Genomic DNA, 12,818 nt, shown 5'->3' with positions numbered 1-12,818 from the left:
TAAAATCGAACCAAATTTTTCTTAACCAAACCACTCTCTAGATTAAGCCACATAATCACAATTAAACCACACTCTCTCTCTTCTTTTTTTGCTGGCTTAACCTCCTCCATATATTAGCCAAGGGTTATGAATCATAGGATGTAACTAATGATGGAACACATGCACTTAGACAAGTGTCTTTCCTTGATTGTTGTCACCGAACCACACCTCTTTTTAATCATCCATCCTTTTATCATCAGATCATTCTTCATATAAGTCATGTTAAGTATTAAGTGTAAACAAAAAACAAAGAAGGAGAGATGAGAAGGGAGTTAGGGGAAGAGAGGAGTCCGAGAGTGAGAGTGACCGAGGAAGAAAAGGGAGTTCTTCCAATCTTCACCACATCCACATGATTCCTCAAGCCTCTAGCCACACCACTTCATGGAGATAATCAAGCTAAGCAAGAAGAACAAGGGATGGTAAAGAAAAGAAGCTGGCCAAAGCTTGGAGTGAAGCTGACGAAAAAAGGAAGAGAGAGCCTAAGCCAAATTGGTGATTAAAGAGTGGACTCCATTGAGGTAGGGGTTAGGCTAGTATAATTGTATATTTGTGATTATGTGAATGATTCTTGTTGATGTTGAAATGAGTAATTGCTGCTAGCTATGATGTTGGTTTGTGTTTGATAATGATGAAGATGATTAAGAGATGATAGGAAGCTTAGGAAACCAAAATGGTTAGTTAGAATCTAAGCCAAATTCTGTCGATATGGTTACTGAAAATTAGGCAGCGGATTGCGCTAATTTCTGGGAAAAATCTAGACACTCAAAAATCATGTAATAATTCCCTGGTAATTCTTGATGAGGTTAGATCATCCTCTCAAAATTTCAGAATTTTCTGATGAGTACGTTGCAAGATACAAATGTTTGAAAATAAATGGATTCTGTTGAAAAATCTGTTTTCAAAATAATCTAGTAGCAACTTCCAACTTACACAACTTTTGATTCTGATCAGTTTTTGGGTTGAAACAAAAAAGAGTTAAAATATTGGCATGTGAAGAATAGTATGTCCAAATTTTGGGATAATCCCATTTTTATAGAATTAAATACGGCATTTACAAAATGGAAGGTTCATTGTTTTATTAACATGCAATTCTGAAACTCGTTTGGTAATTCTTGTGACTTGTTTGAGTTATTGGTATTGATCCTAAACTCCAAATTGGGTACAATCAGTTTTTATAGAACCCTCATGATGTATATTTTTTTCGCTCAAAAGTTCAGAATTTTAGAAGTTATGGATTAAAAGTTATAGGCTTTAACATTTTACTGCTCACTACTGGCTAAACAGGATTTACAAATTTAGAGCAGTGACTTCTAGAATGAATACCTCCTGATGTAGAAAAGCTTTTGTGATAAAACCAAAGCCAAATGAAATCCTATGGTGTCTACTTTATTCAGTTCAAATTTCAGAGCTATGGCTATCCTAGAAAATTAGTTATACACTTTGGAAGTTAATCGGTTCACCGATTAACCAAATAGAAATCTCTCAAAATAGAATAGGCATAACTTTTGTTCTGGAAATGGAAATTCTCTGAATCTTGAACCAAATGAAACTTAAGTTTGATACGAACCCATGGACATAAAGTTTGTGCGAATCTGAGTCTGGTTGTTATATTAATTGTTAAATAGAAAACTGATCGCCAAGTAGGTATTAGGCTAAACAAGTCTGGAAAATGAATAAGAAGGTAAGTTGTCCCTAGGAAGATTTAAAGTTAAACGGTGATGCGGAGGTACGCCTAGTTTCATGGTGATGTAGAGGTACATTTAGCTACTTGGTGATGCGGAGGTGTGCTTAGCTGTAAGGTGATGCAGAGGCATAATGGAAAGGAAAGAAGGTGAGAAATAAAGGATGGAAAATATACTTAAAGGGAAATAAAAGGAATGAGAAACTAGGAAAGAAAGGATAATTGATATTGTATGTTCGAATGGGCCTTTATGCCGAGTGCTAATGCGGAAGCGCCCTCCTAACTGATAGCCTAAGATTGCTAATACGGGAATGTCCCCCTAACTGATAGCATATTGTATGTTTAAATGGGCCTTTGTGCCAAACTGCTAATGCGAAAGTGTCCGCCTAACGGATAGCCTAAGGTTGCTAATGCGGGAATGTTCGCCTAACTGATAGCATTGTTTCTTACTGTGATGCACATTATATGATGAGGCCTAATTGACACGGGTAACCATGATGCCAATGTGTCTAACTGACACAGTAAAAAAACCATATTCGGGGTTTGCTCCGAGTAACGTCGGGTTGCGGGTAGACAACCGACGCATGAGCTCATGACCTGTGCTAGGAACAGGCATGCATCATAAATTGTTTGCGCATTTGATTGTGATTGTTTACTGTTCATTCTTTTTGCTACATGCTATTTGCTTCTTGTTAATCTTCTATTCTCTGATTCCTATTTGTATTTAAAATTGTATAATCACAAGTTTCCCAAAGCTTAGATTAAGATAATAAAACTAGGAACAGTAGCCATAGAGAATAGCATAAAGAGCGGCATTAACTCCAATGGAAGATGCCAAGATAGAGTTATGTCAGAAATGCGCTTAGCAAGCGAGTTATAACGATAGAGCTAGAACCTTAGGTTTCACGAGAGAGACGTATTTTTACGGTGTCGCCTTACTGGGAACCATATAGATTCTCACTCCTTCTTTTTCCTTTTCCCCCAAGATGGATGATCTCGACTTGTCTGCCACCACTGGAGTTATATTCAGAGAGGTACCAGAGGAGCACGTGTTGTCGGACCCTACAGGAGATGCCTGAGCTGATGGTTGCAAACTTGTGCCTCGATGGTAGAAGAATGTACGATAGATGGTATTCATTCCTTAGACTTTGCTTCCCTCACTTCTGTAGTATTTTTGAGGGATAGGACTTGATATTTCTTTTCTTTTAGTACGGGTACCAGTTTAGGGGTTTTCTATATGAACCAAGTACTCTGAAAAGTTATCAATTGTATATATATATATATATATATATATATATATATATATATAGCATGTCAAGTTTGTATGAACTAACTTAAGACGTATGTATGTATGGAAGCTTTTCTGTAATCTTATTGCTATTTTAATTTTGTTGTTAGTTTGGTGTTTATTTTATATTGTATATCTCTGAAGATTGCTAACAGGTTTGTTAAGAAAAGCATATGATAAAAATAAGCTAACATACGCGACTTCGTTAGTACGAAAGGCTCGTAGGTAGTAAATATTATCGAGTTTAGAATTTTATAGGATTACTGGGAGGTGACACCTAATGACTGGCAGTGATCCGGACCCGTCGGAAAATTGGGTTGTTACATGCTAGGTGTCATTGACCTGACACGTCAACCAATTATCTTGTGACATGTGGTATTAACCTTAGGGATGGCAAAATTCCCCGAGACGCGGGGATCCCTGCGGGGACTGCCCCGAATGGGGATCCGATTGTGGGGAATTTTTTCCGTGGGGATGGGATGGGAGACAAAATTCCCCCGAAGCAGGTGCAGGGACCCGAGCAGGGATCCCCGCCCCGTCCCCGCTATTCCCCGAAATTTATGAATTCCTTGAATTATCCTTAATAGTTTATTTCTCATATATGTTTTTTAGTCATTTCTCTCTCTCTCACACACACACACATATATAGAAACCCAAAACTCCTAATCTTTATTTGCATGACCCTTCTTCAATTCAGAGATCCCTAAGGCTGTCCATACTCCATCCAACCTCTCTGCAGCCACCCCCTCGTCACCCTTCTCACCACATCGTCACACCTCACCATGCCATCACCTTTACCGCGTCGTAATTTCTATTTGCGGCATTCCTTTTTGTAACTCTGCCGTCGTGTCCATTCTCCTCTCTATTGCCGTATCTCCCACCTCGTCCACTGCTTTTTCCTTTGGCTCGTCGTTGCGTCCCCCCATTGCGTTATTTCGAAAGAAGTCACCATCGTTTCATTTAGACTTTTTGTATAAAATCTTGCAGTTTTTGTATAAGATATATACTTGCAGCTCTATTCATATGGAAATTAATAATTAGTTAGAACTATTATGTAGATGGAGAATGGAGTTCCCGCGGAGAATGGGGCCCTGTGGGGAATGTGGATGGGGAGCAATATTCCCCACGGCGGGAAACGGGGGCGGGGATGTGGAACAAATCTGAGGACGGAGATGGGGAGCAAATCTGAGGGCGGAGATGGGGAGCAGGGAGGCATCCCCCGGCCCCGCTGATGACAAGTCATCTTATGCTAACTTTTCAAGCATTTTTCACTTGTTTCATTAGGTTTTATGCACTTTCTTGCATTGTAAGTAAGTGGTTTGGAGTGGAATTGTATGGTTTTGTTGAATCAATCAACCACCCTTTAATTGATACTAAATCATGAGGTTTAAGCTAAATTTAATTGGTTTTTGAATGATTTATAAACCTTGTGAATTTGGAGATACTTTGATTGGTTGTTTTGATTATTTGTAGGTGAAGAAAAGAAGAAAACAAGAAAGTGTAGCCTAAGAAGCGTGGCCCAAGGAAGAGAAAAGTGTGGCAAAAGAAACAAGGAAGCGTGGCACAATGAAGGAGGAAAGCCACAATGCTCTCTCCAAGAGCTCAATGCTCTCCAAGGGAGCATTATAATGAACCAAGGAAGCAAGGCTTGGATGCTACGCTCTCTCTCCTTGAGAGCTGTGCTTCATAGCTACTCACAAAGAAAAATAAGCCAAAATTGGCCAAAATGCATCCCCCAAGACTTGATCCTTGCACCTAAAGGATAACAAGAAGGCACTACTCCAAGGGGGCAAAGGGCGCTCAGTTGTTTTACATAACTGAGCACTACCTTATATTGATGGGCATAAGGAAAATTGGCTCCTCAAAATGCATTCACTGGGAATCGAAGTGGGAGCCTCACTCAAACAACAAGGAGCGCTACTTACACTACTTGCAAGGAAAATAAGCCAACATGGCTTCACTAGGATTCGAACTTGAGGCCTTCCACTCAAAGCTAGGCACTACCTCTCTTTGCTTCACAAAAGAAATTGGTCCAAATGTCTCCACCATGGTTCGAACTTGGAACCTCATTCACCAAGCAAAGAGAGCTGCGCTCTCAAGGAGAGCTGAGCGCTACCTTCCTTGCTTGCTAGCGAAATTGACACGGCCCAGGGAGCATTGGTGTGCATAAGACACACCATGACAAGGCAATGCTGCGCTCTCCCCAAGAGCTAAGCACTACCCTGGTGCTCTCCAAGTTTGGCACGCTACAAAGGGCCAAGGACACAAGCCATGATGCTGCGCTCTCACCAGGAGCAGAGCACACTACTGGGAGCAAATACCCATGGGCCAAAAATTGAACCAAAATTCAACTTAAATTCAATTCTTCACCAAATTAAAAAGCCCACTCCAAATTCAAAAATCCAAAAATAGGAAGTGTATAAATAGAAGCTAGTTTGATTTTTTAGACTTGGAGACTTTTACTTTCTTTTAGAATTTTAACTTGTAATTTTGAGAGCTTTACTTTGGATCTCTGAGTTTATTTTGGAGAATTGGGAAGGAGAATTGATCTCTCTTCTTCCTTATTCTTGCCTTTGCATTCTCTACTTCTTGTCTTGGATCTTGGGTGAAGAATTGAAGAAATTCTGTTTCAATCTTACCTTGAGATCTCTTTGTTTATTTTTCTGCAAAATTTCAGCAACTGAGATTTGAATCCAAATTCTCTTTACTGCTTTCTTCTCTACTTCTCCTGCAATTTACTTTTCTACTTCTCTTGCAATTGTTCTTGGTTGGATCAAGGAAGGATTGAGATCTAGACTTGTTCTCTAGTCTCTTCTAACCCTGAGATCTTTGATTTCTCTTGAACCATTGCAATTGAGCTATATTTTGTTCTCTGTTTGGATTTTTAAGCAATTGTTCTTTTCTTGTTTAGATCTGTTGCATTCTAATTCACCCTTTACTTATCTGTTTAATGCCATTTTACTTTCTCTTGTTTAATTTTTGTATTCCCAGCTCCCGGATCCTTTTATTATTCAAGCAATTTACATTTCTTACACTTTAAATTTCAGTCATTTACATTTCTTGCAATCTAAGCTTCTGCAATTAAATTTACTTGTTCTTTAAGATTCTGCACTTTTACTTTCTGTTCTCTTTAATTTACTGCAATTCTTCTTTCTCCCCTTACAATTCATGCAATTTAGCTTCTGCCAATTACAAACCACTCAAACCAATACTTGATTCGCTTGACTAAATTAACCACTAAACTAAGATTGCTCAATCCTTCAATCCCTGTGGGATCGACCTCACTCATGTGAGTTATTATTACTTGATGCGACCCGGTACACTTGCCGGTGAGTTTTGGGTGTTGGAATTCATTTTCCAAAAATATCCATCACCCGCCCTGCTCCATTGACATCCCTAATTAACCTACCTAGTTATCATACTATGTGACACTTAACGTGATACGTTATCATCTAAGTAATGCAATGACCAATTTGATTTACGTTTTATCTTTCAAGGACTAATATGACTAAAAAATCATTTGAAAACTAATTTAAAGAATGAATGATCTTTTAGAGATGGATTTGACTGTTAACCATCTTCGGTATTGTAAAAGTTTTTCATATTAATTATCAATTTGGACACCAGATGCTTAATCTTGGTTTTTTCACTACAATAAAATAAAAAAAAAATTATTATTTTCCCAAACACGATTTTTGAACTTTAATTCTCCAAATATAATTTTTTTGAAGTTAGGCAAGTTCGTCGCACCCCGCGAACTTCACTTCATTTATATCAGATTGAGTTTAGATGGTTAACAATGGTAACCATTATTATCGTCTCCACGATACATAGGAGTACACAAAAGTACATAGGAATAAGTCGTATTTTTTTAATTTGTAATTAAAAAATTTTGGTTAAATATAACTTATTCCTGTGTACCTGTATATTTCTGGAGATGGTGATAATAGTTGTCATTTTAAATATAGCTTAGTTATTTTAATTTATAATTAAAAAAATTCTTTAAAAAATTATGTTTTTTATGTATTTTTGTGTACTTTTATATATTACGTAGAGATCTATATATTATTTGGGACGATGATAATGGATTAAAGATGTAGATTTTAAAAAATTTGAGTGGAGTTTGAATTATTTGGTGTGATATATCTGCAAAGCCAGCGACGTGTGATCGAATTATTTTTGTTCAACAAATTAAAATTTTTCAAACACAAAAAAAATTGATATTATAAAAATATTTATAACGAAATAAAGTTAAAATAATAATTTAAATAAAAAATGCTAAAATATATAAATACAAATTTATAGAATAAAATTTTAAAAATTTAAAAAAATAACAACTTAAATAAATAATTTAATTTGTAATTTATAAATAAAATTATAAAAATTTTTAATCACGATACCTAAGTAAATAATTTCAAATTCAATTTATGAGCATCATATTAGCATAAGAATTTTCTATTTGTATTACTACAAAGATAAAGATTTAATTTAAATTTGAATTATAAACACTAACAACCGACTAACTTAACATTATAGATTTTTCAAAAATTAAAGAAATTAATTGTAACTTTAATATAAATTTAAATTATAAACCCTAACAACCACCTAACTTAACACTATAAAAAACCATGGAATATTTATTATCTTTCTATTTAGTTTTTTAAATAAAATTATTATTGTTAATTTGTTATTAAGCTACGGAAGCTTATTATTACTTTTTTTTTAAATAAAAGAGTAATGTTATTATAATAAAATTAAAATATAACTACAATTTAAAAATTAAAAATAACAACTTAAGCAAATAATTTATAATTTATAAATATTTTTTAATTATTTCAATAATATTAAAATCTAAATATCTAACAACCTAAAAATGTGTATTTAAAAATAACAAAAATAAAATATAACTACAATTTAAAAATAAAAAGTAACAACCTAAACAAATAATTTATAATTTATAAACAATTTTTTTAAATTAATTCAATAATTTTTAAAACTAAATAACTAATAACCTAAAAAAAGTATATTTAAAAATTTAAAAAATAATAACTTAAGTAAATAATTTAATTTATAATTTATAAATAAAATTTTAAATTTCTAATAATAATATATAAGCAAATAATCCCCAAATTTAATATATGTGCGCCATATTAGTATAAAAGTTTTCTATTTATATTACTATAAAAATAAAATTTTAATTTAAATTTGAATTATAAAGCCTAACAACTAACTAAATTAAAACTATAGATTTTTCAAAAATCAAAGAGATTAATTGTAACTTTAATTTAAATTTGAATTATAAACCCAAACAACTAACTAACTTAACACTATAAAAATCATGGGATATTTATTATCTTTCTATTTAGTTTTTAAATAAAATTATTATTGTTATTAAGCTACGAAAACTTATTATTACCCAATTTTAAAATAAAAGAGTAATGTTATTATAAAATTAAAATATAACTATGATTTAAAAATTAAAAAATAATAATCGAAACAAATAATTTATAATTTATAAAATTTTTTAAAATTAGTTCAATAATATTAAAATTTAAATATCTAACAACCTAAAAAAAGTGTATTTAAAAATAATAAAAATAAAATATAACTATAATTTAAAATTAAAAATTAATAACTTAAGCAAATAGTTTATAATTTATAAATAATTTTTTAAATTAATTCAACAATTTTAAAAATTAAATATCTAACAATCTAAGAAAGTGTATTTAAAAATTTAAAAAGCAACCACCTAAGTAAATAATTTAATTTATAATTTATAAATAAAATTTTAAAAATTTCTAATGACAACACCTAAACAAATAATCTCCAAATTTAATATTTGAGCACCATATCAACATAAGAACTTTTAATTTATATTTATATTACTATATTAATATATATAAAGATAAAAATAAAGATATGTTATTATTTTAATTTAAAATAATTTGTTTTGATATAAATGTAATATAATATTTATTAAATATAATTTTTATAATTTATTATATAAAATTAAAATGTATTATATAAAATTTATAAAATTATATCACTACTTTTATGTCAAATTAAGCTGGTTTATCTAATTAATTTTTAAGTAAATTTAGAATTAAGTTAAGAATCCCGCTAGTAAATCAATGCTTTCTCTTAGGTTAAATTTATTGAGATAGACTCGATACACACTAAATATTCATAACATATACAATTTTATTCTTTTGGAAGGGAAGGGAAGGGGCGGGGGGTTGTTTTATATACACATTAGCCTTTGTAGAGGGAATTGAATGTTCCTTATTGTCACGTTTTATGTGTTCATAGATAAGCTTGAGTTTTTCATTCTCCTTTTATATCTAAAATATGATATTGACTATCATTTATAGAAATTAAAGAAGATACAATACATCAAAGATCAAATATCCTATAAATTAAATTATCAGTTTGGTTTCGGCTTTTATTTTTCTACTTCATTTAATATTTTGTTTTACAATTTTATAAAAACAAAAGAAAAACTAAAAAGTAGAATTTTATTACTTTTATTATTTTTTTTACAAAATTTTAAAAATAAAAAATAATAAAAGTAAATAATAAAAACGCAAATTAAACGCGCAATGATAATGATAAGATACATTTCCGTTATTCATTCAAAAATTAAAATCAAAACCTAAAAACTCTAACTAAATTTTCTCCCCTTACTTAGGGTTCTTAATTATAAATAAGCAATACGTTCATACGATAATATATTGGATTAGAGCTGATACCAATCATAGATACTCAAAACCATCGACTTTACTTGTTTTAATTATTGGGTGGCTACTTTCTCTTAACAATCATTGTTAAGTGAGAGTGATGACTAAAATTATCAAATTCTTCTTCCAATGCTTCTTTACACTCTCGGTGAGGTAAGTCAAATTTTATTTTTTTATGGATTAACACAAAACAATACTGTGAATTTTTTATTTATTTTTTCTGAATTATATTGTACTTAATGTCAGGAAATCCCAAATACGAAGGTTTTATTTTGCCAGCCTTTCAGTCGATATAATTACCAATATTTTTGTTAGACTTCCCATAAAGTCGGTTCTAATTTGCAGATGTGTTTGCAAGCATTGGAACACATTTATTTCTAATCCAAACTTTGCCAAGTTACTCTTTACTTATACATTTCCTGCTATCATGATCCGACCCTTTCATTCAAGAATCTTTCACCTTGTTGAATATGATCAAATTGAATGGCGTAAAAGGAGAAATAATCCATTTGTTTTTGAGGTCTTGGATCCCAATAGTAATAGCAGCATAAAACTTGATCCTAAATTTGAGATTCCTCTTCCTAATTCTAAATCAATCCAGGGTACAAGAGTTTATGTTGACGTGCTTTCTTGTAATGGTCTTTTTTACTTGAGTGGTGCAAAGTATAGAAACATTTCACTTGTTTGTAACCCAATAACAGGTGAGTTCATAAAACTTCCAAAAAACCCTTCAATCCTAAAACTTTGCAAGAAAATATGTTGGGGTTTTGGTTTTCACCCAAAAACAAACCAATACAAGGTAATGAGAATACATATTTTTGAACATGATCATAGTATGGTTGTTGAAATGCACACAGTTGGAACATCGACATGGATAAATATTGAGGTAGATTATCCCAAATATTTGATAAATTTGTATAATTATTGTACTTATTTAAATGGGGCACTTCACTGGACTGGCAAAGATGTTGATGAAAATGTCTCAATATGGGCTTTCAATTTTGACACGGAGAGGTTCCAATCCTTCTCTATAGCGCCCAGAGATCGAGATACAAAACTCACCTTATTTGAATTCAGGGGTTCTCTTATATTTTAATGAGCTGTTTATCACAATGTGGAGGATGGAAAGATATGGTGTTGGAGAATCTTGGACTTCCATTTTTCAGTATTCTGCAAGCTTCGACCGTAATATTAATTCTTCCATAATTACATCCCAATTACATGGTTATATTGTCTACCATGATCCTGAAAATCAAGAGTTTAGGATTTTGTTCACTCCTTGGTATGATGACCATTTTCAAATAGTTCACCATGTTCCTTCTCTCATTCCATTGAAGGATATTATCATCGGAGATAATGTTTGGGTGCAGAATATTTACTCATAATTCAAATTGAGGTTCTACTATTTGTTAATTTTAGGAAAAAAATATTTATTTTAATATTTTTTTATTAATAGCAAATTTATGCTTAATTATTTTAGATTCACATATAATACTCGCATCTTATTTAGTTACGTAATTATTGTCTCTAATTACTCAGGGTGTGTTTGGAAAACTCGTTGGAAGAGAAGAAGAAGAAGCACGTTTAGACTTCTTGAAAGCTTCAACTTTTGGTTTGGCAAATTTTTTTTCATGAACCCAGAAGTGATTTTGCTACCAAAATCAACGTTTACAAGAAGCAACTATTTTTAGCGTCTGCGTTTTCCTAACGAGCTTTTAGCCATGGATACTAACCATTTATTTATCTTTTACCAACTTTATCCTTCATGTATATTATTATATTATTTATAAAATTTTTGTTATTTTTATTTATATAAGCTCTATCTTTCTATTATTTATTATTTTTATTTTTTTCAACTGTTTGTTTGATATTATACACTTTTATAATTGTGATTTTTGTGTATTATGTTTGTTATTATTTTTTTATAATATGATTTATTGATTCTATTAGGTAAAGTAAATTAAACAAAAAATTAACTATAAATAATAATAATAGTAAAAAATTATAGCATACTAAAAAAAGAGTACTAAAAATACTAAAAATATACTATATAAAAAGATCATAAAAAATTTTCAGATTTGTTTCAATTACTATGAAGTAAATATTTAATTTTTTTATTATTATTAGTACTCTCTCTGTTATAATTGTAATTCTCATATACTATGTTTTAATGTAATTTTTTATAACATAGATTATGATTCTATTAAAAAAATAAATTAAATAAAAAATTAATCATAGATAATAATAAAATCATAAACGTTGGATTCCAAATTAATATTAAGAATAAGATTATTGAGAGTACTAGAATAAGAGTACGATGTAAAAAAATATAACATATTTGATTATATATATATATATATATATATATATATCTAAAATTTATATTGTTTTATTTTTATTTAAAAATATATTTTATCTATTTTTATATGTTATTTTTATTTTAGTAAATAAATATTAATTTTATTATAAAATTAATTAATAAGATCTATTTAAATATCTAAATTAGAATGATAGGATAATATAAAAAAAAAATTATTTAAGTTGAGGTCTATTTTAATAATTTTGTTATCTAAAAGTGATTTTGAATTGTATAAGCCAAACAACATTTATTTTACTATAATCAATTTTGATACAAAAATTACCAAACATAAATCACTTTAACACAAACTTACTTTTTATCAAAATCAAGTTTGCAATGTTAGCAAAATTAGCAATAGTGTTTGCAATGTTAGCAAAATTCCTTTTTCTAAACTATTATAATTTGAAATGTAATTTAAATTAATTCAATTCATTTTGTAATCCCTGTTTTAATTTTATTGGTTTAATCATCTTTGACAAAATAAAATTTTAAATTTTAAATATTAAAAAATAAATTAAAGAACTAATTTGTGTGTATATATTTTTTTGTTTCTATTAAATAATTAATTATTAGAATAGTCAAATTTATTTACAGTAATATAAAAAAATTGTTTTATGAAATGCAAAATATATTTTTTTGATATAAAATGGTTAATTAGGAACTAATTTTTAGTATATTTATAACATGATTAAAAAATTATATATTGACTGTGAG

The 12,818-nt window shown here is 30.3% G+C and overlaps 1 pseudogene; it reads left to right on the top strand.

Moving 5' to 3' along the window:
- The first annotated feature begins 4,066 nt into the window (after positions 1 to 4,066).
- Positions 4,067 to 11,184, top strand: LOC110263888 (F-box protein At2g23160-like; annotated as a pseudogene).
- Positions 11,185 to 12,818: the final 1,634 nt, after the last annotated feature.

Source organism: Arachis ipaensis, chromosome B6, assembly GCF_059453495.1.
Source record: "Arachis ipaensis isolate K30076 ecotype BB chromosome B6, ASM5945349v1, whole genome shotgun sequence".
NCBI lineage: Eukaryota > Viridiplantae > Streptophyta > Magnoliopsida > Fabales > Fabaceae > Arachis > Arachis ipaensis.
The sequence above is the reverse complement of the archived record's forward strand: the minus strand, read 5'-3'. Positions and strand labels throughout refer to the sequence as shown.